Consider the following 25,225-nt stretch of genomic DNA (forward strand, 5'->3'; position numbering starts at 1 on the left):
GCATGTGAATCTCAGGGAACTTTAAGAATCCCCATAGTCCCAGGTCTAATCCTGGAATTTAAGAGATAAAGTAGAATTTGGTTTCCTGCCCCCCCCCCCCATGTTAACTGGTTGGTGTTAACACTTGCCAATTAGGTCCAGGAAGTAAAAGACATAGTACAAACTTTAGAGCCACCCAGACCAGCAGCTTTAGCAAGCTTTCTAAACTCTTCCATGCTCGGCTTTCTCATTTGTGAAACAGAGATACTAACTGCCTTAGACTTTTTTTTTTTTTAAGATTTTCTTTATTTATTTATGAGAGACACACAGAGAGAGGCAGAGACACAGGCAGAGGGAGAAGCAGGCTCCCTGCAGCGAGCCCGATACAGGACTCGATCCCAGGACCCTGGGATCACGACCTGAGCCAAAGATAGGTGCTCAACCTCTGAGCCACCCAGGCGTCCCCTGCCTTAGACTTTAAAGCAAACAAAGTGTGTTGAGTTCTAGGCACATGGAAATGATGTTCCATAAACTGTATCCCCCTTTACATGCAAAAACTCACAGGGAATATAGAATCCTTGCAGTAAGCCTGAAATGAAGATTTCTAATATTATATCCCTTTCCTTCATTCCTGTCCATCTTTGCTAAAGTTTTTCATGACTTTTTTTTTATTATGTTCTTCCCCTTTGTTTGAAGATGAACATCATTTTACTTTCCTCTCTGGTGAAAAGTCCTTAGATTATGGGTGCTCAGTAAGCATTAATTATATCAAAAAAATGATGATTGCTATGATGGTGCAATAAATTTTTGAGAAACAAACATTGGACTTTCCTAGTATCCTGAGTCAATGACAGTCAGAAATAGATTCTAAAACTGCTGACCCATTGTCCTATGGTCTGCTAGCTCAAGGGATCTTTCTTTTAAGACCTCCACGTGTAATTAAGTATTCAGTTCTTCAATCATGTATTTTTCCTCTGCTTGGAACTTTTTTGCTGATGGCCAAGGGCATTAACTCCTTCCTTCCTTAGGCAATGGAGCCTTGGGAAAAAAAAAAAAAAACTCAGAGAGAAACTCTATAACCCTGGGAATGTACTACAAAAATGTAAGTGAGGAGACTTTTATTGGCTAATGATAGAAAGAGTTACCCAGCAGGTTTGAAACTGAAGATGGGCCTCTAATCTCTGTGATACATCAAATCAAAAGTTGCGTTTCCAAATTCCTGGAAATATCACATTTCCTCATGGTCTTTCGTTGCTTTCTCTTCCCTGGAGATAGTTTTTCCCTACTTCTTATGAAATGAAGTTTACTTTTCCCCAAAGATCCTCACAGAATTACTGTTTCATGATAGAAAAATTTCCCTGAGCACCAGGGTGAGGACAACGAGATGTCCCATCCCTACCCAAGTAACATGGAATTCCTCAATACGTGATTTAATTCAAGAGATTGATATACACTGGATTCTTATTTTGTATGTTTTCCTCCAGTGAAAAGGGGCTTTATCTCCAATTAAGAGCACTTTCAATAGTGTGTTGTCATCATGCCAGAGAGGACCATGAAAATTCAGCCAAAGTGAATTAATTCGTTGTTGAGAGGTAGTTGAACCAAGGGAGTGGGTCAGCAAATGAGCAGTTTTGAGAAATTATGTTAATTCTAGCAGTCAGTCAGAATGTTGGCCACCATGTCAAAAACAGAAAGGAAAAACTGAAAATGTGTTTAAAGTAGATTGCCGTAGGACACTTTTTTCTTTGTTGGTGTTTCTGGCATTAAGTCTTCACGTCTGCTAAGCAGTGTGGCCTTGTTGCAACTGGAAGCAGCACAAACTCCCTTCTCCCCAGTGAAACCAAAATACTAGCTATTGAAGTGATTGTGGTCCCAGTTGCTAAGACTCCTTCTGACTAGCCGGAAGAGAATTTCTGTTTCTAGCTGCACCTTGGTGCTTTTCCTTACCTTCTTTTTTCTTCTCAACCTAATACATCCTCCTTAAATAAAGGATCAATGATCAAATCTCTTAAATCATACATTATCTCTTTAATTATGCCATCCTGGTATAGACTTTTCATGTACATAAGACAGAATCAATCAAATTATCAGAAGTAAGTTGGGCTTTCCTTTTCTGTTCCCTCACTCTCCCTTCTCCTGGAGCCTTCAAAAAGATTGTGGCTAGGAGATACAACCATTTACCAAGACAACTGGAAATAGGTGGTTAACTGAAGTAGCCACAGGTAGCAAACTGTCTGCCCTTGGAAGAGCAGCACAAACAGGACAGCATGAAATGCAATCCCATAGACACTTCTAGACCTGACCAAACATAAACGTCCCTATGGTCCCCCATGGCCCAGTTTTCTAACGATAGGCTTCTTTAGCTTTATAGGCATTGTGTCTATAAATCCATGTTAAGCATTAAAATAAATACGTATATAGAGAGATAGAGATATATACATATATATAGATATATAATTACATAGGTAAAAGAGGTAATTTAATTTGCACTTCTATCATTGTATCTTTTTATATTTACCAAATTTTCTATAATATATATTCTGCTACAATCAGAAAAGAAAAACCTACTATAAATGTTGTTTGTATTTAACATTGCAGTGTGCTATTCCTTCACTTTAGCATTCAAGGACACACCTCATTCATTTTCTTATTGACTGCCTACTGTGTGCTAAGTACCAAGCACCACCCTAGAAAATTTGTGGGTTTTTAAGAAATCTAGGTCTGAAGTAAAAGGGACAATGGTTAATGGTGAGAAGGGCAAGAATAGATCCAGAACTAACTTAAATGTTGCTAAACTGGAAAATGGATAATTATAAATTATATTAAGTGAAAAAATCATAAGAGGATAGTCACAAAGTTACTTAAATTATAAAAATCTATTTCTGTATATTAGACAAGAAGGGAAATATGTTTGAGAGGAAGGAAACAGTGTTTATTGCTCATTTATGTTTCTAAATCAGACTGTAGTAATCACTCTTTGAAACTATAATAGAGCCCAGGCCATGGGACTCTGCTTAGAGGGAGCAGCTTCAGTGGGGGCCCTAAATTCTGGTGGCACTGACACCTACTTAGTTAAGAGAGCCACAAGGAGAGGAACAGAGGGAGGCAGATCTTTTGGTGTGAAGTTCACTTTAAGCCTGACCTTGACTAGCACACAAATAGTAACATTTGGTTCCATGCCCACAATGTTTCTATTTCTATTCACAGTACAAAATGGTTTTCTCAGTAAGATATGAACAAGGATACCAAAGTTCCAACATACTCGGTCTATTGAAAAATAGGCCATGAAAATTAAAAGTGAAAATGTGTTAGGAAATAAAACCTAAAACTTATTAGAAATGCTTTCAAAAAACCCAAGAGTAACATAAATAATAAAGACATTGAAGCAGCTCATATAAAGTCTGGAGGGGGTAGGCACTTCCCAGTTTGGTGGGACAACTCAGTAACTTCATTAGCATACCACTCGCTTTCTGACCATTCTGTCCTACTGTCTTCAGCATGTTGGCTTTTTACTTTTTGGTCATAAAATGGCTGCTGCTGCTCCAGTCAACATGACCTTGTTCCCACCTCCCACGCAAGAAGAAAAGGTTGAGAGCAAACACCTATCCTCACCAAGGTCTGACTTTCTAGTCCCGACAATTTCCCTTACAGCTCATTGATGAAACTGGGTATCATGCCCACACCTTAACTGGCTAACGGGCATAGATGACCATAACTTATCTTACCAGTATGGACTAACCAGTCATGACTTTTACCCCCTGGGACTAGGAGGAGTGTGCTTTTGCCAAGATCAAGGGACTCCTTTTGCTACCTAAATAAAATCTGGATTCATTTTTTAGCTAGGAAGAATGATTGTGAGACAATCAAAATCACCAAGGTCTGCCACAATATCCCCTCTCCTATCAGGCCGAAAAAGGTAGCATAGCATATAGTTGATGTCGCTAAAGTTATTCAAACCACGTATCCAAAATCAAGCATGCTAGACTCCTTTTTTTTAAGAGAATTCCTGAAACAGATTGTGTAATTCCTTCAGGAAAACCTTACTGGGACTAATTTTGTTTCTTGGAATATTCATTTATTTTCCCTTTGAATTTTTCCAAAACTCATTTAAAAATATGAATTGACACATGTGGTCAGGCTTGTTTAGCAAAGTTCAACATTTTTTGAAACATGTAACTGTAAATTTTTTTACAAACTAGATCTATTTGAAATGTGGTTGAATAAATGTGCCATTTGTTGTACTATGAAATGTCGACAAATGACCTAGCTAAAATATTGCTCTGTTTTTCTTAAAGGATTCTTTGTTCTATATCTGAATATAGGTGATGTTTTTATTTTTTAGAAATTTTCACTCAGAAATAAATCTGAGATAATACTTCTACCCAAACCCTCTTCAGGGACCATTGTAAGTGATCCACATAAGCTACTTTTAAAGTTTCCCTCATCTCCATATATTTAATTAAGTGGCCTAGGAATTGAAGATATTTCTTCATAGTTATGACTCATAGTTTTCCCATAAAACATAGTATAAAAATGAACTTTGAAAAATCTCCCAGTATATATCCAGCAATGCCATAGGTTTTTTTTCCTGACAGCCATTTAACTTGGGATGAGGGGAGTGCTGTCTATAAAATTTCACATGTGACAATGAGTTTCATGCTTTTTTGCCTTAGAATTGCAATGCAAAACACTTGGACTATCTCTCAACAGAAGCACAAAACTGGCGTCGACAAACATAATAAAAAGAATAATGTGAAACTTCTATAATTTTTACTTTTAGATTACCTATCTGGGTACCTTTAAGATATTTTTCAGATTTCTTTATGTTTTAATCATGGAGCAGTATGGAATTTAGGAGCTTGGGTTTGGGGTCGAATACAGAAGTTCAAATTTTGCTTCTATCTGTTATTACCTGTTCAACCTTCAGCAATTTGATGAGTCTCTTTGTTTTTTTTTAAGATTTATGTTTTATTTATTTATGATAGACAGAGAGAGAGAGAGAGAGAGAGAGGCAGAGACACAGGAGGAGGGAGAAGCAGGCTCCATGCCAGGAGCCCGTCGTGGGACTTGATCCCGGGACTCCAGGATCGCACCCTGGGCCAAAGGCAGGCACTAAATCGCTGAGCCACCCAGGGATCCCCTGATGAGTCTCTTTGAAACTTAATTCCTTCAATGGTTAAATAAGAAAAATAAATTCTTGAATAATAATTGTTTCAAAAAGTAAATCATGATTCTCATACAAATATAGAATGAATATATCCCAGAGATTTTTCTTAACTAATTAATACATAAGGAAAACAGCTGTTATAACCAACATAAAGTGGAATTTAAATCCACATCCATGTATATACCATTACAGATGCTCAAATGAATTTACTAATAGATGCAAAACTGGTCATTGGGCATTAGTTAATTAATGATTAATGCTTAATTTCATCTATTTCACTTCTACCAGACAAAATTTATTTGAATTTCTAATAACAAGAATCATTTGTATTGTATCTAATTTCTACAACGTCCAGAGTTATAAAGTAATTCAGACAATGGAAGAAAACCTAGAAAGATGTGCTAGATGGGGCAGCCTGGGGTGGCTCAGAAGTTTAGCGCCACCTTTAGCCCAGGGCATGATCCTGAGGACCCGGGACATGGGATTGAGTCCCATGTCAGATTCCCTGCATGGAGCCTGCTTCTCCCTCTGCCTGTGTCTCTGCCTCTCTCTGTGTGTCTCTCATGAATAAATAAATAAAATCTTTTTTTAAAAAAAAAAAAGATGTGCTAGATGGAATGTACTAGAACTCTGTAGGTCTCTGTCTATGGCATCCATTGCTTGAAGGGAAAATAGATGCAATTTAAAACCTGAAGGCAATATTAGACAATAATCAGGTGCCTGAGTCCGAAACTAAGTACCTTCTGGTTTGCAAGAGTTTGTCTTATGTGAATAAATCTTTTTCCTGCATTCCACACACTTCTTTAAATTTAAGAGTCTTTACTCCAAACCGGATAGGAGAGCATACTGAATGTGATGCTTTTTTCTCACTCTTTCCACGTCTGACAAGAGGATGTTGAAGCTAAAGGGAAAAGAAACCCAGATTGCAACTGAGTATGTTTCTTGGCACCCCCCTCTGGGTGTTACCTTAGGAAGGGCAGGAGAAGCTCCACGATGGAGTCCCATCCAGTCTTGGATGCTAAGAGCAGAAGACAGTTTGGCCCTGCTTCCCTCCTGAAATTCTGGAAGGAAGTAGCCTCACAGTATTTGCTCTTTCTATCTGGGGTTGCTGTGAAAATGAAAACATGGCAGAGGGGAATACTTAGAGTGACAGAAATTTTAATATACCAACCTGCATCCCCTATACCTTAGATCTGGCTTAGAGGAGATCTCATGCACGTATGTCCCTATGCACACATCTAGGATAAATTCAGTGCAGGGTGAGAAGCAGTGGATGCTAAGTACTAGACCTCCTTGGCTCAGACCCATGGCTCAGACAGCAGGAGATGTTGGCACTGCCCATCAGTAGATGGGGCTAGGTGCTGTAGGATAGAGGCCAGAAACACAGACCTCTCCACAAAGACCTGAGAGAAACAGAGGCAACATTCAGACATCCAGACATCTTTTCCTGAGGTTGGTGAGGGACAAAGTCCTTGAGAGAGGAGAAAGGTCAATAACAAGTTTGTCCTTTCCAGTGACTAAGTCTAAACCTTGAACTGATGATTTGCCCTAAAGTATCTCTACTCCAAACCACAATGACTGAATTGATCTGAACTGGACAGCTTCAGTTATTTCTACTATAGATTGGGCATTAACCACAATGGTGACACATATGAGAAGATACAGTGTTGGCATTTTACAAAAATACTGTAGAATAAACCCATCTTCCACCACACCTTATTGGCATTTTGCAAGGACCCCTACTGAAAGCACTCTCACCTTTTTTCATATTTTACAATTAGTTATTCATGTAGGTATTTCCCCCTTACTAAATCCCGGCAAGGCCTATATTTTGTACATCTTTTTGTAGCACCAACCCTGTTCATAGTAGGTGCTCAGTAAATGTGGATATTTATCAAACTGAGTTGGGTGGGGTTTTTTTCCCTAAATTAAAATGTCAGTGTTTTTTTTTCCTAAGGATAAATGTATTCTCTATTTTGCAATAATTTCAGAGCTAAAGGGATATCAGCGATCCTTAATTTTATTTTATCATGTATTTTCTAATAGCCAAATTGTTCAGGTATGTGTGCATGCACATACATATATAGTGATGATATAACATGACTCATAAATGGCTTGGTTGTTCCTAAATTAGCCAGAGGCCTTCACCGCACGGGCCATGGCCATGGTCTTGTCTTCTGCTAGGGTATTTGGGCAGTAGTGACTTTATCCTTTGGGTATCCATGCTTCTCCAGAAGTAGGCGTATGCCTGGCTCTCTTTTCATGCAGCCGACTGTGTTTAGGTTGCTGCCAGCCCCTACCTACTAAACTTCCATTGAGCTGTCAAAGTAGTTTTATCGTGCATGGCTAGATCATTTTTTTCCCCTGCCATGTTAAAATTAACCCAGAACTCATCATCGCATAAAGTCGCTGAATTGTTCTTTCCAATAGACATTACCTCTTACTTAACAGCCTTGTTTTTACCCTCCTGAAATTGCAGTGTCTGGCATCCAGAGATATGAGCTGCATGAATGCAGGACAACACAGGCACACGAGTCTCAGCACTGCAGAGTGGCTGCGGGCCCCACGATTCCATCTGACCCAAGGACCCATAAGTACCTCTCGGAAAGAGAATCTGCGGACCAAACACACTGGGAAGATTAGTGGGATGGCGATGGACCCTTGAGGGTGCCATGACATTGCAGAGAATGGCATCCAGTGCTGCTTCCCCCCCTCTGGTACCTTCCCATTCTTGGTGACTTTTGCCTTACTACCAATTCTGCATGCTGATGCAGTGCCCTTGCTCCTTTTGCTGTCACTGGTCATTCTTCTTTTAAACTGTTCTCCACGATACTTGACTGCATCCTGAGAAGCATTATCCTGCTCCAAAGGACTTGTCTCCTACTTACTGAAGGTGGTCTCAGGCTACTCTGGTGAGTACCATTCTGACTTCCCTTTAACTTAACTAACTCTCTCCCTGGATACTAATGAGGTGTCTGAAAGTGCTAACTCTGTTGTCTTAGCTTGCTAATTGCCTTCTTCAAAACATAAGAGATTTCATGACCCACTGTGTCACCTCTGCCCTTTGACCTATTCCGATGACACCTATAAGCATTCATGCAAGAATGTACATAAGTGTACCAAATAGCCTGAGATATTATCACATTTTGGTGGACTACTCTCAACACCTGTTAATGGATTTTCTTTTTTTTTTTACTCTGGTTGGCTAAAACATGAATTTTTGGACAACTGAAAAATATTGAGCCTTTGTAATCTAAAATGCAGTGTCCTTATAAAAAGCTTCCTGACATTTAAACTATAATAACTTGAGTTTAAAATGCACAATAAAGATGATGTTTATACAGAATGTAAAACATATTTTTTAAAGTTTAGGACCACATTACCCAACTTTGCACACCATATTCTTATTTCAGATTCTATTACAAAAGATGACTACCACACATGGGTAAGTTAGTTTGCCCCCTTGGCTTCTAGAATTTAAGTACAGGCCAGCTGTGAGAAGAAAATTCACTGCTTACAAACAGGAAGATGCAGATGGTTTATATCATACCTATAACCTAAATTATTAAAGTTAAAATATTTAAAACAGCACCTGGACCTTATAAAAATTCTATGTTATAGATGGATTCCAAACTGTTTAGCAATAACAATCATAATGGCTTATATAATTTTCTAAGAAATTTTCTTTTAAAATTAAATGACTGTTTGATGCTTCTCAAAGTTGATTTGTGGGTAGGGTTCTAGTCTGAGAAAAATCTGCTTTTATTTTTGAGTGATAGCAACATGAAAGAAACATATTTTTACCTCCTTTGCTGTTTTTCTTTAAAATTGCTCAAAAACATCTAAACGCTGAACACCAGGCAGTTCTTGTAGGTAGAGCTTGATGAGAAAAGCAAATTGGAAAAAGGTCTCCAAGATTCAGTGAATTGGTTTGAAAATGCCAGACTACATGCATGAAATAGAAGATTGTATTAGCTGAAACAATACTATAAGATTTTTGCCCAGTTTATTACAGTAAATAAAAAAGTTCGCCACCAACAGTTCCTCCCTAGATACAAATGCAAAACAATCAATCTAGATAACTGGTTAATTTGGACTTTGAAAACATTAAACGAACATTTGATTGAAATGGTTATTGGGCAAATTCTTTACAATGTCTTTCAGGCTTTGTCCATGCCCAGTAGGTCAGGAATCTTGTGTAGAGAAAAACTGCAGGGCAACCAGTAACTGAGGGAGGTAAGGATGCATGTTACCCTGAGCTCAGACTCTTCAGTTCCAGGAGTACGGGCCCCAGCAGAGGTACTTGCAAAATCTGAAGAGAAAACAGAGATATGTGCCATGGGATTCACTTGATGCCAGTTAGTTTCTTTTGCATAGTTTTACTTTGATTTTGCCAAATTCACATTACAGAGACTTTGAAATAAGTGAGGAAAGAGTTGATAGGAAATAGTTCTGACCAATTAATTTTCAAAAAGGTATTTTAGTTAGTTTTTGATTTTGTTCATAACCCTTTATATAACAGAGTTTTTATTTCTTGTTTAGGATTGTTTAGGGTCTCGTGGTCATAATTCTGGATTTCAGTTCTCTTTCAAAGCACCTAAGTGTGTTTGAAATGTAGGTGATTAGGCTGAACATGGCCTTCAGGGTATAGGCTGGGAGGCATTTTGGTTTAGCTTTGCTTTTACATCTTGTTCCCTTCTTTCCTTTAAAAATGGATTAAGGTGTACGATTATATGACGCTCTCCAAAAATATTATATATTTGTACATAGTATATCAATGCATCAATTGTATAGATAGCATAATCAGTTTTACCAACATTTTGTTGAATTTGACAAATCACATTCAACCTATTAAAGGCAGTGGTTAAGACTCCAAGCTAAAAATACACAAAATCTGGAAAATACCTAAGTTAGAATTCTGCTGCCAATGTTTGCACAGATACAGTAGGCACACAGAGAATATGGACGTATCACTGAAGATTTTTGTTTATGTTTGCCTAAAATATTGACTGCAAAAGAGTTTAGGATAAAGTGAGCAGCATGACAATGATGCATTCTTCTGATCAGAGATCAGACTGCTATTCCATTTGCAGAGCTACTGATTGAAGACAACCAGCCTATCTTGATAGGCAGAGAGTGGTAGACTTGAGGTTGAATTTCCCCCGTGTTCCTCTGCTTCTTTCAGCATCATTCATCTTATAAACATTGAGAACTTGCTGAATGCCAGACAAGTGCCGGGCACTAGAAATGCAAGGTTAAAAAAGACATCATTCCTACCTTCCAGAACTTAGAGTGGTGCTGCAGGAAGAAAGGGCAAACTGCGGCAGCCCGGGTGGCTCAGCGGTTTAGCGCCACCTTCAGCCCAGGGCCTGATCCTGGAGACCCAGGATCGAGTCCCACGTCAGGGTCCCTGCATGGAGCCTGCTTCTCCCTCTGCCTGTGTCTCTGCTTGTCTCTCTCTCTCTCATAAACAAATAAAATCTTAAAAAAAAAAAAAAAAAGAAAGGGCAAACTGGTAAATAAATGCAGGCAAATGGATAGATTACACTGAATAAGTGAGCTCAGATTGACTTGGTGAGCACACATACATGCACACACACACACACACACACACACACACAAAATCTGCCTCTAACTCTAAGCTTCTTGCACACATTAACTGTGCCCTTTAAAATGTGAATCCGGTCACATCATTACAACCACTCACCCCTGATTAAAATCCTTGTACAGTTCTCTACTCCTTTGAGGCTGAAAACAAAGCACCTTAGTACAACTGCCTACAGGAGTGTCATCACCCAGCTCTGGTGTCCCTCTTCACTCTCTGGTTCCAGCCATGCAGGCTTATGATTCTTCTGAAGAGATGTAACTTATATACCATAAAAATCACACTTGGCCTGTTTTAAGTGTGGAATTAAAAAAACTCTAGTTTATCACCACAGTCTGAATTTAAAACATTTCCGTCACCCTAAAAGGAAACTTCATATCTGTTTATCGTCAATCGTCAGTCCCAATCCCCACCCCTGCCCTGGGTAATCCTTAATCTACTATCTATCTTTATAGATTTGCCTTTTCTGGACATTTCATATAATTATATAATATGCGTTCTTTTGTGATTGGCTTCTTTCACTACACAGTATGTTTTTGAGGTTTATCCATGTTATAAACATATATCAGTACTCTGTCTCTCTTTATTTTAGGATAGTATTCTGTTGTATGGATTGACCATGCTTTGTCTATCCATCCCTCAGTGGATGGACATTTGGTTGTGTCTATTTGGGGGATATGATGAAAAATGCTACTATGAACATTCACATACAAGTCTTTGTGTGGACATATATTTCACTGTTTCTGGGTCGATACCTAGGAGTGGAATTGCTGGATCATATAGTAAGTCTATGTTTAACTTTTTATGAAAAATGATTTTCCAAAGTAATTCGCAATTTCCACAGTTTCATATACTCCTGTTAATATATAATGTATATTGGTTCCAATATATAAAGGTTCCAAGTTTTCTACATCCTTGTCAATGCTTGTTCATACCTGCCTATTATAGCCATCCGTAGGCTATAAAGTGGTATCTCATTGTGGTTTTGACTTGCATTTCCCTAATAACTAATAAAGTTGGACATCTTTTCATATGTTTATTGGACATTTGCACCTCTTCTTCAGAGAAATATTTATCCAAATCATTGACCCACTTTATTTGGGTTGTCTTTTCGTTCTTGAGTTTTCAGACTTCTTTATATATTCTGGCTGCAAGTCACATATCAAATATATGATTTGTAAATATTTTTTCCTATTCTGTGGGTTGTCTTTTCACTTTCTTCATGATGTCTTTTGAAGTACAGAAGGCTTTAATTTTTATTAAGTCCAGCTTATCTAATTTTTTTTATTCTACGTGTATGCTTTTGCTTTGATGTTGTGTCTAAGAAATTGGTGTCCAACCCAACTCTGCTCCTGGATGTAAACCTCTCCCCCACTCCCCCCATGCCAGCCTTTGTACATGGTATTCCTTCAGCATAGAACACTCTTTTGTTCCCCTGCTTCTCACCTGTTAATTTGAATCTACCCTTCGGCACTCAGCACAAACATTAGCTATTCAGAGAAGTCTTCCCTGACCTCTCCCTTCTACAGCACTGACACAGGTACAGCTTTTTCTTTGTTTGAATAATTGTTTTATGAATACTTCTCCCTCCTACTACACCTTAAGCTTCTCAAAAATTTGACCTATTTTTGCTTACTATTATATCCCCATACCTAAAAACTCCTCTTGGCACATAGGAAGTACTCAATATTTGTTGAAAAAAGAGTATATAACAAAGGAATGAAGTCTTAGGCTTCATTAAGAAGTTGTCATTTGAACTGGATACTGAAAGATGAGGTGCAGGGGTTTTGCAGGCAAAAAGGCAGGACAGAGAACTGCTGGGTGAAAGGATAGATACATACAGAGGAGTTAGGAAATGGTAAAGAACAGTGAAGGAGGCTGGCATGATGAGAAGTTCACTAAAGACAAATCATGGTGTGTGTGTGCATGCAAGTGTGGAGGTCTATGCCACTGAGCAGCTGACAGTAGAAGATCACAGATGGGGTGAGATATTCAGATATATGTAGGACACTGGCAGCAGTCAGAGAAATGGGGGGCTGGGGCAGGAGGAGCCAATAGACCGTGAGATCTGCACAGAGACCATGCAATATTCTACTACTGCCTTCTCTCTCTCATCCTGGCATTTTGGGATGCACTAATGGAAGGTGTTGTACCTCCTAGGAGTTACGCTTTGCAAAAAACAGAGTCAAAGAGAAGAATCCAAAAAGAGTCAACCCTAATGATGGAATGATGTCAAACACCAGAGCCCCTGTTTAGGGGAGACAGGAGCCCCTGTTTAGCAAGCCCTCCATATCATTTGGATTATGACCTGTACGGAACAGGGTGCAGCCCTAGGGAGGAGCAAGAATTCCTGTGTTATTCTAGATTCATCATTCATTCAGTATTCAACTCCGCAAACCATGCAGTTCACAAATGGCAAACTAGACATATTTTAACATGGGAACAAGATTCCTCTAGCCCATCTAATAAAGAACCACAGAAATGCTAAGAAAGTTGAGTTGTGGTAGCTAAACTGCACGAACTAAATTACTCTTCCAAAAGACTGTCTAGGGGCACCTGAGTGGCTCAGTTAGTAAAGCACCTGACTCCTGATTTCAGCTCAGGTCATGATCTCGGGGTCGAGGGGCTAGCCCCTGGCCAGGCTCCAAGCTCAGAGTGGGTTTGGATTGGGATTCTCTTTCTCCCTCTCCCTCTGACAGCCCACCTCCCTACTCATGCTCTGTCTCTAAAATAAATAAATAAAATCTTAAGGGGTGCCTGGTGGCTCAGTCAGTTGAGTGTCTGCTTTAGGCTCAGGTCATGATTTCAGGGTCCTGGGATCAAGCCCCCAGCTGGGCTCCCTAATCAGCAGGGAGCCTGCTTCTCCTTTTCTCTCTGTAGCATCCCCTGCTTATACTCTTACATTCTCTGTCAAATAAATAAATAAAACCTTAAGAAAAAATATATAAGACCTTAAAAAAAGAGAGACTGTCAAATGGCAGTGTGTAGAATACTTTGAGGTATCACGTATTTCTACTCTCCCTTTTTTCCTTTTTGATCACATATAAGAAAAAGTTGTGAAGTTTATAGTTTCAGTAAAATGAAAAAGATTGTGTTTGTAAAATATTTCATCATTTCTGTTTTTACTCTGGCAAAAATCTTTTAAGTTTACCTTCTTAAATTGGATCTTCTTGGCTCATTGCAACGATTTATTTATGTTTTTGTTGTTTCTATTGGCATTTCAAAGATTGGATTTTTAAGGTGCTTAACATAAAATAAATTCACACACTGATAAGTTTGGAACCTAGCAAAATTTGAAAACCACATGTTCGCAATGAAACAGGGAGAACTCTGAAATTCACAAATCCAAGTGAAACTTAGGATGAAACCAGAAATATTGCAGAAATGTCTCTGTGTTCAAGAGTTTGAGTCTGTGTGCATTGGTCTGCCCTCTTTCACTTATGTGATGGAAAATACCAAAAGCTACAAAATGAAGTCGTATGGAGAAATAAGCCTGGGATTAAAGATTCCCATCTAGCCTCTAAATATCCTTTCTGGTTATTGTTCTTGTTGCCTATCTTATTCCACACTTCATGACATTATTTTCCCCTAAAAATTAAATGCCAAACTCTACCCTCTCTTCAATTTATCAGCTAATTTGGGTGGTGTGGAACAGAAGCTTTGCTAATAATATCTCTGCAACGAAGTTTATTTCTGTGTTTTCTTTTGATTTGTATTGACCTGACTTATTTGTTCAATTTTTGTTTCAGATAAATATTCCTGCAGATCTTTGCAGGTTTGCATTAAAGAAAAAATAATGCTCTCTAGACATTTTTCTGGGCCTGAGAGTTCATAAATTGTAGGCTGGCATTTTTAGCCTTAATATATGGTAAAAATAAGTCTGTGTTGATATTTTGGTCGTGATTTAAAACTACTGTCTCTTATTTTTAACATTGATAAATGAGTCCTTTTATTTTCCTTCATTCCAGTTTATTTCATATGCATGCAGTTTAAAAGGCAAGACATGCATTTTCCATTCTGGCCACTTGAGGGAATCAGACTTTAGAAATGGCAGATAATTTAGATCATTATTTCAAAAGGTAGGAGAATAAATATTTATTTGTTGACAAAATGGTTCTTGTGTCACTTAGACATCATGAAGATCACAGAACTCAAGTTCTGAGATAAATTACTCTTTATATACTCTATATCCAGGTGGAAAAGAGGAATTGCTGATGAATGGGAGTCCGGGGAGGTACTAAGTGAGGGCCCCACACACAATTTATGATCAGCACTCTTGGACTTCAGAATGATTAATACCGTCAATTCTCACTGGAATAAGAGCTGTTTTAGCCCAGGAGAGGACTGTATATTACTGTTTATAGAAGCAGATAACATCAAAGTAACCCATGGCTTGTGTTAAGCAAATACAAAATTCTGGGTCAACGCAAATTAATCCTAAAGGAGTAAAGGAAAGTTCTTAATGACTGTGAGATCTATACATTATCACTTTTCATTCAAGTGGTGGAAAATGGTTAGACCTATTGATGAGATTTGCAACTGGTCTCCTTTACTGCATTGTGCTAACAGCTGCATAATAACATATTCTCTGATAAAGAGCCTTATTATCTATACATCTGTAGTTTGTTAATGAAGTGTAGAAGTCTATGCAATTTTAAAATTACATTCGGGAGCTTCTGGACCATTTTCATATTATGTTTCACAACAAGAATGCAGCAAATCATATTATACTTTATATATTCTTACACTTTAAGTGGTCGTGTGGATGGATGAATTAAAGACTGTTCTCTTATCTACATTATACAAAACAGATGTTATTTCAAGGGCATATCATAAAGAGATTTTTTTTTTCCAAATGATGTTACTCGGTGAGTAACAATATATCCCTTTGATTTTAGGAAGATGGGAAATTTGTAAACAAAAGGAAAATATATGTAGATATTAATATTTAAGTGCTGTATGAACACATTCTAAAAAAACATTTTGGGGATTTTGAGTGCAATTCAAAGGAACTGTGGATAAAGTAAGTTCCTCAACAAACATTTTTATATTTCTCTTCCTGTATAGTTGTTTTTCACTTTAACGCGTCTTTATTCTCAAATTCTTAATTATTTCATGGCCCCATTTGGGTTAGGTCACATATCCATCTTACTATTTCCAAATGAATTATGGAACGCCAAGCCTTTTCAGATAAGCATAGTAATAAATTAAAATTTATTAAAATCAGCTTCACGTCCTCTGCCTGACATGAAGTATATAAAGTAGAGTTTCCCTTTTTTCCCCCTACTGCTTCAAGTCATACCAATTTCAAAAAGGTAGGAATCTGATGGACTTGAAATTCACATCCTTTCTCTTCTTGTTCGGATGTTGCTAAAAGTTGCAATAGATAATTGGCAGACTAAATAATTTGCTAATTACTTAATCCAATCCCTAATAGAGTAAATTGATTTCCTTTGGAAAACACTTACTCATAGGAAAAATAAATTAGTCAAATGAAATTACTCTGTAGTAAAGTTTTTAAATTATTTTAATACTTAAAGATTATTTTACGTAAGTCGGTGGCTTAAACTCAGATTCCTAAAATTGGTATTTGACCATAACTTGTATTATATAATTTAGAGCAAGACGATTATCTTAGTCTAAATGATACCGAGAGAAATTATATTATCCCAATGAGTGTTCCTATGACATTTTTATTATTCAGTGTTTACTGAGTTGTGTGTATTTCTGACAAGTCATGTAAAATTAGGACTCACTTTGTTCTACCTAATTATGAAATAGTCCAGGCTTAACCACCCTGAATTTGAGCATTCCAAAACTAGTCTTTAAAGTGCTGACTGCTCACGCTTAAAATAGCTGCGTGCATTACAGAATCGTGAATGTGTGCCATTTCTGAAGTGATTTTCTTGAAAACTTAAGTCATAACGTAAAAGATGTTATCGCATTCAATTGTTTACATTCTTTCTCTCCTAGGCCACATTTTTAACGTCATGATCCAAATGCTTTATAGGTGCCCCTAATGATTGGCAAACAACCAATCAGCGTGGACAACCAAATCCAGTGACGTCTTTCTGACAAAAAGTGTTACTGTTACATGAGCAGGCTCTTTGTATACCATTTTTATTTGTCAAAGCAAGTCACTTTTCTGGACTTTCGAAATGGCATCTTCCCAACCAGGGCAGATAGAACCCCATTTAACAGATGAGAACCCTGAGTCCCAGTGGTCCAAAGTTAAGCCTGAGTCACAGAGTCCAGGGTCAAACAGCAAATTATGCTGCTTCAGGAACGGTGTCCAGGTATTTTGACACCTAGTCAGGGATTCTTTTCCTAAGCCAGTTGCCCAAATGATTCGCACAGTTTTAGTGAAGTTATTTCCAAAAGCTCTGCTTGCTTGAGTAACAGATTATTTCAACATGTCTATAAATATCATTCATATTAGGTAATAGACAGCCGTTGGGATTCTGATTTGGCTGCAATCGTTGTTGATAAAAACCCCTGATAAAGATGCTGCCCCAGAAATAGTAACCAGTGTAGTAGACTATGAGGATGTGACATTTTTTGTTTTGTTTTACTGCCATTTTATATTCAGGGAAGAAAGGAATTCCTCCAATATGTACCAATTTTCTTAAACAAAACTTTGTAAACTGTGTATTTATATACGTGTTTACTTCCAGTGTAGGTTTCTAAGCTAGTATCTTTAAGTAAGCAGTAGCACTTTACCTTTCAGCTGTGACATGGTAATGAATTAGCTCAACTTTTGTCCAGCGTGTCTTCCATTATCCTGCTCCCCCCCCCACACACACACACAATCTAATACCTTATATTTTCCTACTTCTTATAAGGGGTAATAAAGACAGTGCTCCTTGACTGGAATAGCATAGGATGCCAGCATGCTGTTTATTACGATGTTTATTCCACCCCCATTAGAATTTGCAACTGTCCCTTTCCTTGGGTTCTTATCAGTCATTTTAACGGTACCAGCCACTTGGGCTACCCTATCCATTGAGTTTATAGTGACTGTAAATCTATTAAGCCACAATTTGCACATAATAAAATGAAACAGCGAGTAGTTAAATGAAAGGCTCAATTCTGAGCCGCCGAACATTTTCCAGGAAAAGTCATTGAAACTGCTCCTGCTACTGCTCTCTGCCTTTGAGAAATTCAATCATGCTGATTGAGGAAACCTGGAGAGAGCTGGCTGTTCCTTCCTCCTGCTCATAATTGCCCTGTAGACCATTTAATCATCTGTAGATGAAACAAAGCTGGTGCTGTACAGGGCCGGAAACAAAGGCATGTGCTTATCAATTGCTTCCTCCCCACCCTGCAGAGCCAGCACCCATCCCTGAGCCGACCTGCCGTCGGGCGGGGGAGCTGCAGGCAGACTGGATCTTCCGGTTGTCAGTGCGGTGGCCTTCCTGAATGCCTTTATTTTATTACAGTAAAGCACACACCAGCCAAGTTTTTAAGAGCTGAGTTCAGAGCAGAGAATGAAGTCTTTCTACTTGCTGGAGAATGCAGATGGGCATAGATATACCAGCAAGACAAGAACTTGCCAGGTACTGACTTGACAAGAAGAAATTAGAGAAATCCTGGCATCGACCGTGCAAAACAAAGTGACCAGGAATGGCCATCTGCAAATAAATTTCACTGCAAGCGTGACACACACCTCTACTACAGATATTATCCGTAACATAAACAACCAGGTGCTATGTGTGCATATTTTGGTACATCCCCCTGAAAGCCTAATTTTTTTTTTTTTTTTTTTTTGCGTTAGCAGCCGGTTTCACTGCCCCATGTTGGTGGGTGACCCTGGCCCCTAGCACACAGAAGGTCTGGTCAGGAACCACATGCCCAGTTTTATTAAGTAAGAAAAGAAGACAGGCTGGCAAGTGGAGACATTGAGAACCAGAAAACCTGATACATCATACTAATTGACTTGGAATATTAGCTCTGTGTAGAGCCACAAAATGCCTTTCCTCCTGGGTATAGACAATTTGGCCAACACCTTAAGCCCCATAGGTAACTCTGCGAGGCTGTCATAAACTGTGATACCTAATTTTAAGCATAAAGTGGGATGGACATTTTGTTTACCAAAGAATTCCATAAAGAATAGTTACAGTTTGGAGCTGTCCATTTGATTACTACAAAACAATCTTTTTCATGTTTTTCGTTTTTAAGGTCTTCTTGTCAGTAGGAAATTCGTAGGGGATTTTAATTCTAAAAAAAAAAAAAAGAAAACACTCACTTCTGGCTAATGTGTGCCAATTAAGTTCTATTCATCGAATCAACAGTTTTCTGTTACCTGTTCCTTCAGGTAGAACAGAGTCTGATAGCCCTGCTCTTTCCCAGGCTTCTGTGCAAGGACCTTTGCTGCCTGCAAACAGTAGGGACACCTGTTTTCTGAGCAGGGAAGGCCAGCATCTGAAATCTTAGGAATGGGGCTGCTTTTGAAAAAGGGGTGCTTGATAAGGCAGCCACTGTGATAGGCAGCGGAAATTTGATAATGAAAGGAGATGCTTAATAGATTAATCTGGTGTGATTTGCCAAAACACAGGGTTTTCTGGAAGATTATCCACACTCGCAATAGGAAGCCCTTTGTTTTGTGAAAGTCTCCACTTATCATTGTATTCTTTATCTCAATAAGAAACATAATGGTTTACTTGTTTACATGCATGGTAGATATATTCAGAGCTGGGCTGTGGGGCTGTGAACTCCCTTTCATTTGAAATGTTTCCAGCATGCAGGTTATTAGCTGAGGGGGAACAAGCAGTTGGACACATATAAAATTTAAATCTGCCTTGCTTAGATTGGCAGAAAGGACTGTTATTTCATCCACTGGGAAAAAGGTTTTATTTCCTGCTCAAATACTTTCGGAGGAAAATCACAAGCTCATTTGTAGCCATCATATATGAATGTGTATATATTTTTAGAGCTTAAGTGGTCTGTCTACAGAAATGGACTTCTTGCTGTCAACCGGTTATTTTCCACTAATTTCAATTATTTCATTAGCTTGTCTTACTCCTTCTGTTTTGTTCAACTTACCATAAAGTGTGACTTCTGCCTTTACATTATTTACATTGACCGTGTGGTTCAAATCTAGCCCTTGATGCATCTTGAACAATACTGCTTTGGTTTCTGCAATTGATTTTTAAATATCTCACATATCCGGCAGGACAGGACTTCCAAAGCTCAGTGCTCCTACTCTGAAAATAAACAAAAGCATCCCCACGGTTGAACACAACTTGATTAAAGCTCTCACAGCTTTTTTTTTTTTTCTTTAAGTAATCCTCTCTATTGACAGAACTCTTTTTTTGTTGTTGTTCTCTTACAAAATAAAGCTTGCCAGAGGAAATAAATATCTGTGCATCATTTTTTGCACAGATACAGAGTTTTATATGCCATGCTCCCAGCGTCTCCCTGCTGAGGTTCAAATGATTACATCTCTGATCTTTAGTAAGAACAACTAACACATATTAGCTGGTTATAACATGCCAAGCCATTGTGCAGGGGACTTTTTAGGTTGTTTTTTTTTTTTTTTTTTAATGTAATCCTCACAACAATTACTCTCCCCTTTACAGGTGAAAATGAATGTGAAAAGGTCAGTAATTGCCTAGGGTTGCAATCCAACAGCAACAAAATGAGGACTTGAACCTAGGTGCTTGACCATCTGGAGAGTGTGTTTCTGGCGACTCCATTTCTTTTCTTCTTGGATCACTTGACTTTCCTTGTTATTCAATATTTAAGGAAACTGAGAGTGAGGTAGGGGGTGGTTATTTTTTATATAAGTGTGTGAAGAAGAAATTATTTCCAACAAGAAAGTTTGGGAGGCATGTAGCATACATAACCCACTGCTTTTCTCTGCTGCTTTTTTGGCTGCCGTGGGAGACTTTAGGCCACTGAATGACCTTTGCCAGGAAGAGTCGTCACATCATATGAGCAAGAAGGAGAGACAGAAGGATATAGAAATGTATGAAGGAAAGATGGGGGTGAAAATCTGATAAACCTATCAAAAGACAATGAATCTCCAAAGAATTGTCTGTCTAGACCAACTGATGGCTACAAACAACAGTTGCTGGCTCGTGCAACTGAAAATGGATCCAGTGCTGGGAAAATTTACCCCCAGGTAACACATGGCACCATTTGAAAAATGGCATTGTGCCTTCTTCAAATACATTTAGAAGATGAAAGCGCTGGAAATCTAGTCTTCACATTTATAGTTTTTGTTTCATATTTTACAGTTGGTTGAGGCACATATGGCTTCTCTGTCTTTCGTTTCCAGCCCTCTAGTTAACCTAAATTGGGGCTATTCTTATTGAAAAATAACTTTTCACTGGGGGGGGGCAGCTAAAGCTATATCACATACTTTGGAATTGCAGTCAACTGGTCAAACTTGAGCCTATGATTTCATCTTTCAAATGCTTTCTAAGATGGTCCCTAATTAACATATTTGCCTCAGAGTAGTATCGTTACATATTTTCATTTATTCAGCATTTGATTTCATTTTATATATGTGTAAAACTAATTTGACCCATTTTGATCAGTCTAAGAGCAGTAACTGTCCATCATTTCGGTATCTCGTGTAGAACATATTTTCAGTTTATTTATGTAAGGAATATGCCTCCTCTCAGTTGTGTTTCTGAATGGAAACGTATGGCTGCATGACCAGACCTGAAAACCGTGGTATTTCCTTTTCATAGATGTTAAAACACCATGAATAAGCAGGATTCCTCACCATCAAGCACCTTCATGGTTAATTAAATCTCTGCAGAGACACATAGAAGACTCGTGTCTCTGTGGTACAGTAATGGAGTCCCAGGGATAAACACAGGAACGAAATTGCTTGTTGGGCTTGGAATGTTTTCACTAGAAGCTGACTACTTCAAATAACTTTTTTTTGTTGACTCTAATTATTTACGTCGACTGGAATGATTTTATTTTCAGGAATAGCAATAGTCCTTTATCCTCCAAAATATTTTAGCAATGGGGAGTCCCAGATGAAAAAAATTAACATGAACAGTCACATTAAGTTCTGGCTGCAGATTTATAGAAAGCTTTGAATCACATTAAAATCTCCACTTTATAAACTTTTCTACTCAGTTTTAGTATCGAGTACAAGCCATGTGAGGTAGGATTATATTTGTGCCTTGAGCATTCAGGTCATTCTGTCTAGAGCAATATCTTATTTTCTTCCCTTATTATTATTGTCATGTTATTATTTATAATGTTTTGTTTATTGTTTCAATTATTTCTTAAATTTTGCTTTTTTGCTACAAATGTGCTTCCCCCACCCCCTGCTTTTTTTCTGTATAATAGACTGTCAGTTTTCTACAGAAGGATCACATCCTACCACACACACATTCTCCACAGCTTTCCCTGGGAAAATACACATCAACGTACTAAATATTTCTCAAATCTCCCTCTTGAATATATCTCTTCCACCATCAGTCTTATTCATTCTTCCTCATTTTTCACTGTGGCCACTGTAGCCCCTGCCTCATTTACTGCATCTACACCAGCCTCCTCCAGTCCGTTTTCCATGTTGCAATCCGAGGAGGTGTTCTAACAGCGCAAATCTGATCACCATTTTGTTTAAAACCCTTGAAGGCTTTCCATGACTCCCAGGATCAAGCCAAATCCCTCTAACCTGGTACAAACCCCAGCAGCCCCTTCTCCTGCTACCCTCTTGCTTTTTTCCTGCACGCCAGGGACACCGGCCTTCTTTCAGCACCTTGAGATCACTGTCTTTGTCCTCCTGCACGGATTCTGCACATGCCTTCTGTCAGCCTGGAATGGTCTTCCTTCTTCCTGTCACCTTCCTCGGAGAAGCTTCCCTTAACTTCTCTGATTCAATCACCCCTTTGTATGACCTCTCTGAGCCCTGGGAACCCCTATTGCACCAGTACCTTTATACTAACTTATGTGTCTCTCTCTTCCCTATTGGAGGTAAACCCCGACACTATCACTAGGATATGACCTCCCTATTGTCCTTATATAGCAGGCACTCAATAAAGACATATTAAACAATGAATTAATAGATTGAAAAATTAAATGCAGATTTTGCTAGGATATTTGAGTTAAGTTGCAAGTTAAATGAAACAACCTAAGCTGACAACTCTTTTCAGCACCAAGAATGAGACCGGTCTCATCTCACAGGTAGTGCTATCTGAGGCATAGTCAACAGATGGTGGAATAAGAGAGAGCAAATCTTCCTCTTGCACACCAACCTAGAGCTTGGGATCCCCACTGATGATATCTGTGTGAGGCAGGTTTATCATCAGCCCTTCTCAGGGATGTATCTTGCTGCTCTCAGCCCATAGGTCTCCAGAGCACACACTACACCTTCTAAATATGTAAACACCAGCATTGTGTTATCAGGTGAGCAAGCATAAAAAATTGCTTTAAGAAATAGTGTTCTGCCATCTTATTTATTCAACAAATTGGTTCTGTGCACACTGTGTGCCTTGCGATGAAGTTGATGCCCAAGAATGGTGAACTTTAGGAGAAAAAAATAATGTTATTGACAGTTGCAGTGAAGGCAAGGAAAAAAAGTCCTCAGCACCACTGAGAAGACTATAAGCCGGGATGAAAAAATCTTGATACCACCAAGGACATAAGTTTATTTACCCAAGGCTGCCAAGAGACTTGAGAAAGCCAAGCCCAATCAAGAAGTGATCAGCAAGACAGTGTGGTACTGGCACAAAAACAGACACATGGGTCAATGGAACAGAATAGAGAACCCACAAATGGGCCCTCAACTCTATGGTCAACTAATATTCAGCAAAACAGGAAAGACTATTCACTGGAAAAAGGACAGTCTCTTCAATAAATGGTGCTGGGAAAACTGAACAGCCACATGCCAAAGAATGAAACTGGACCATTCTTTTACACCAGACACAAAGATAAACTCTAAATGATTGAAAGATCTAAATGTGAGACAAGAATCCATCAGAATCCTAGAGGAGAACACAGGCAACAGCCTTTTTGAACTTGGCCAGAGCAACTTCTTGCAAGATACATCTATGAAGGCAAGGGAAACAAAAGCAAAACTGAACTATTGGGACTTCATCAAGATAAAAAGCTTCTGCAAGGCAAAAGAAACAGTCAACAAAACTAAAAGACAACCTACAGAATGGGAGAAGATATTTGCAAATGACCTATCAGATAAAGGGCTAGTACCCAAGATCTATAAAGAACTTATCAAACTCAACAAATGATCCAATCATGAAATGGGCAGAGGACATGAACAGAAATTTCTCCAAAGAAGACATAGACATGGTCAACAAGCACATGAGAAAATGCACTGCGTCACTTGCCATCAGGGAAATACAAATCAAAACCACAATGAGATACCACCTCACATCACTGAGAACAGCGAAAACTAACAAGACAGGAAACAACAAATGTTGGAGAGGATGCGGAGAAAGGGAAACGTTCTTCCTTGTTGGTGGTGATGCAAACTGGTGCAGCCACTCTGGAAAACTGTGTGGAGGTTCTTCAAGAAGTTAAAAATGGAGCTACTCTATGACCCAGCAATTGAACTACTGGGTATTTACCCCAAAGATACTGATGTGGTGAAACACTGGGACACTTGCACCTCAGTGTTCATAGCAGTAATGTCCACAATAACCAAACTGTGTGAAGGAGCCATGATGTCCTTCAGCAGATGAATGGATAAGGAAGATGTGGTGTATATATATACAATGAAGTATCAATCAGCCATCAGAAGAGACGAATACCCACCGTTTGATTTGACATGGATGGAACTGGAGGGTTTTATGCTGAGTGAAATAAGTCAATCGGAGAAGGACAATCATCATATGATTTCACTCACACATAGAATATAAGAAACAGTGAAAGGGATTATAAGGGAAAGGAGGGGAACTGGGTGGGAAAAATTAGAGAGGGAGACAAACCATGAGAAACTCTTAACTCTGGGAAACAAACAAAGGGTTGCAGAAGGGGAGATGGGTTGGGGGGATGGGGTAACTGGGTGACAGGCACTGAGGAGAGCACCTGATGGGATGAGCACTACGTGTTATACTGTATGTTGGCAAATTGAATTTAAATTTTAAAAATGTAAAAGAATTAAAAAAGAAGTCTTATCCTCAGCCATTCCACCAATGAGCTGCTATAATGACAACCCATTAAGACTAGGGGAGACAGGGGATCCCTGGGTGGCTTAGCTGTTTAGCACCTGCCTTCGGCCCAGGGCATGATTCTGGAGACCCAGGATTGAGTGCCGCATTGGGCTCCCTGCATGGAGCCTGCTTCTCCCTCTGCCTGTGTCTCTACCTCTCTCTCTCTCTCTGTGTGTCTCTGATGAATAAATAAATAGACTTGGGGTAGACAGCTATTCAACAATCTCAAGGTGTTCCAGGCCCTGTGCTCAGGTCAGAATTTCTGCCCTCAAGATCCTTGTTATCAACCAAGGCGGTCTGAAAGATGAAAGACTTTTCTCATACTAAGAGTTGGAG

The 25,225-nt window shown here is 38.8% G+C and overlaps 1 protein-coding gene and 1 long non-coding RNA gene across 8 annotated transcripts in view; one reads left to right on the plus strand and one right to left on the minus strand.

Annotated features, from left to right (window-relative positions):
- The first annotated feature begins 7,579 nt into the window (after window positions 1-7,579).
- EYA1 (EYA transcriptional coactivator and phosphatase 1) overlaps window positions 7,580-25,225 on the plus strand; it is a 419,640-nt gene continuing 401,994 nt past the window's right edge. For 3 of the 7 annotated variants that reach the window (XM_072804290.1, XM_072804291.1, XM_072804292.1), the window contains exon 1: window positions 7,580-8,058. The gene's annotated coding sequence lies outside the window, so the exon portion shown is untranslated. The remainder of the gene's footprint in view (window positions 8,059-25,225) is intronic. The other 4 variants (XM_072804301.1, XM_072804303.1, XM_072804294.1 and 1 more) reach the window with 2 other exon arrangements.
- LOC140620283 (uncharacterized) overlaps window positions 9,136-25,225 on the minus strand; it is a 57,188-nt gene continuing 41,098 nt past the window's right edge. The window contains exons 4-5 of the long non-coding RNA XR_012020060.1: window positions 10,424-10,627; window positions 9,136-9,458 (exon numbers count right to left, since the gene is read on the minus strand). This is a non-coding gene — a long non-coding RNA (uncharacterized lncRNA). The remainder of the gene's footprint in view (window positions 9,459-10,423; window positions 10,628-25,225) is intronic.

The sequence above is a fragment of the Canis lupus genome, chromosome 28 (genome assembly GCF_048164855.1).
Source record: "Canis lupus baileyi chromosome 28, mCanLup2.hap1, whole genome shotgun sequence".
Lineage (NCBI taxonomy): Eukaryota > Metazoa > Chordata > Mammalia > Carnivora > Canidae > Canis > Canis lupus.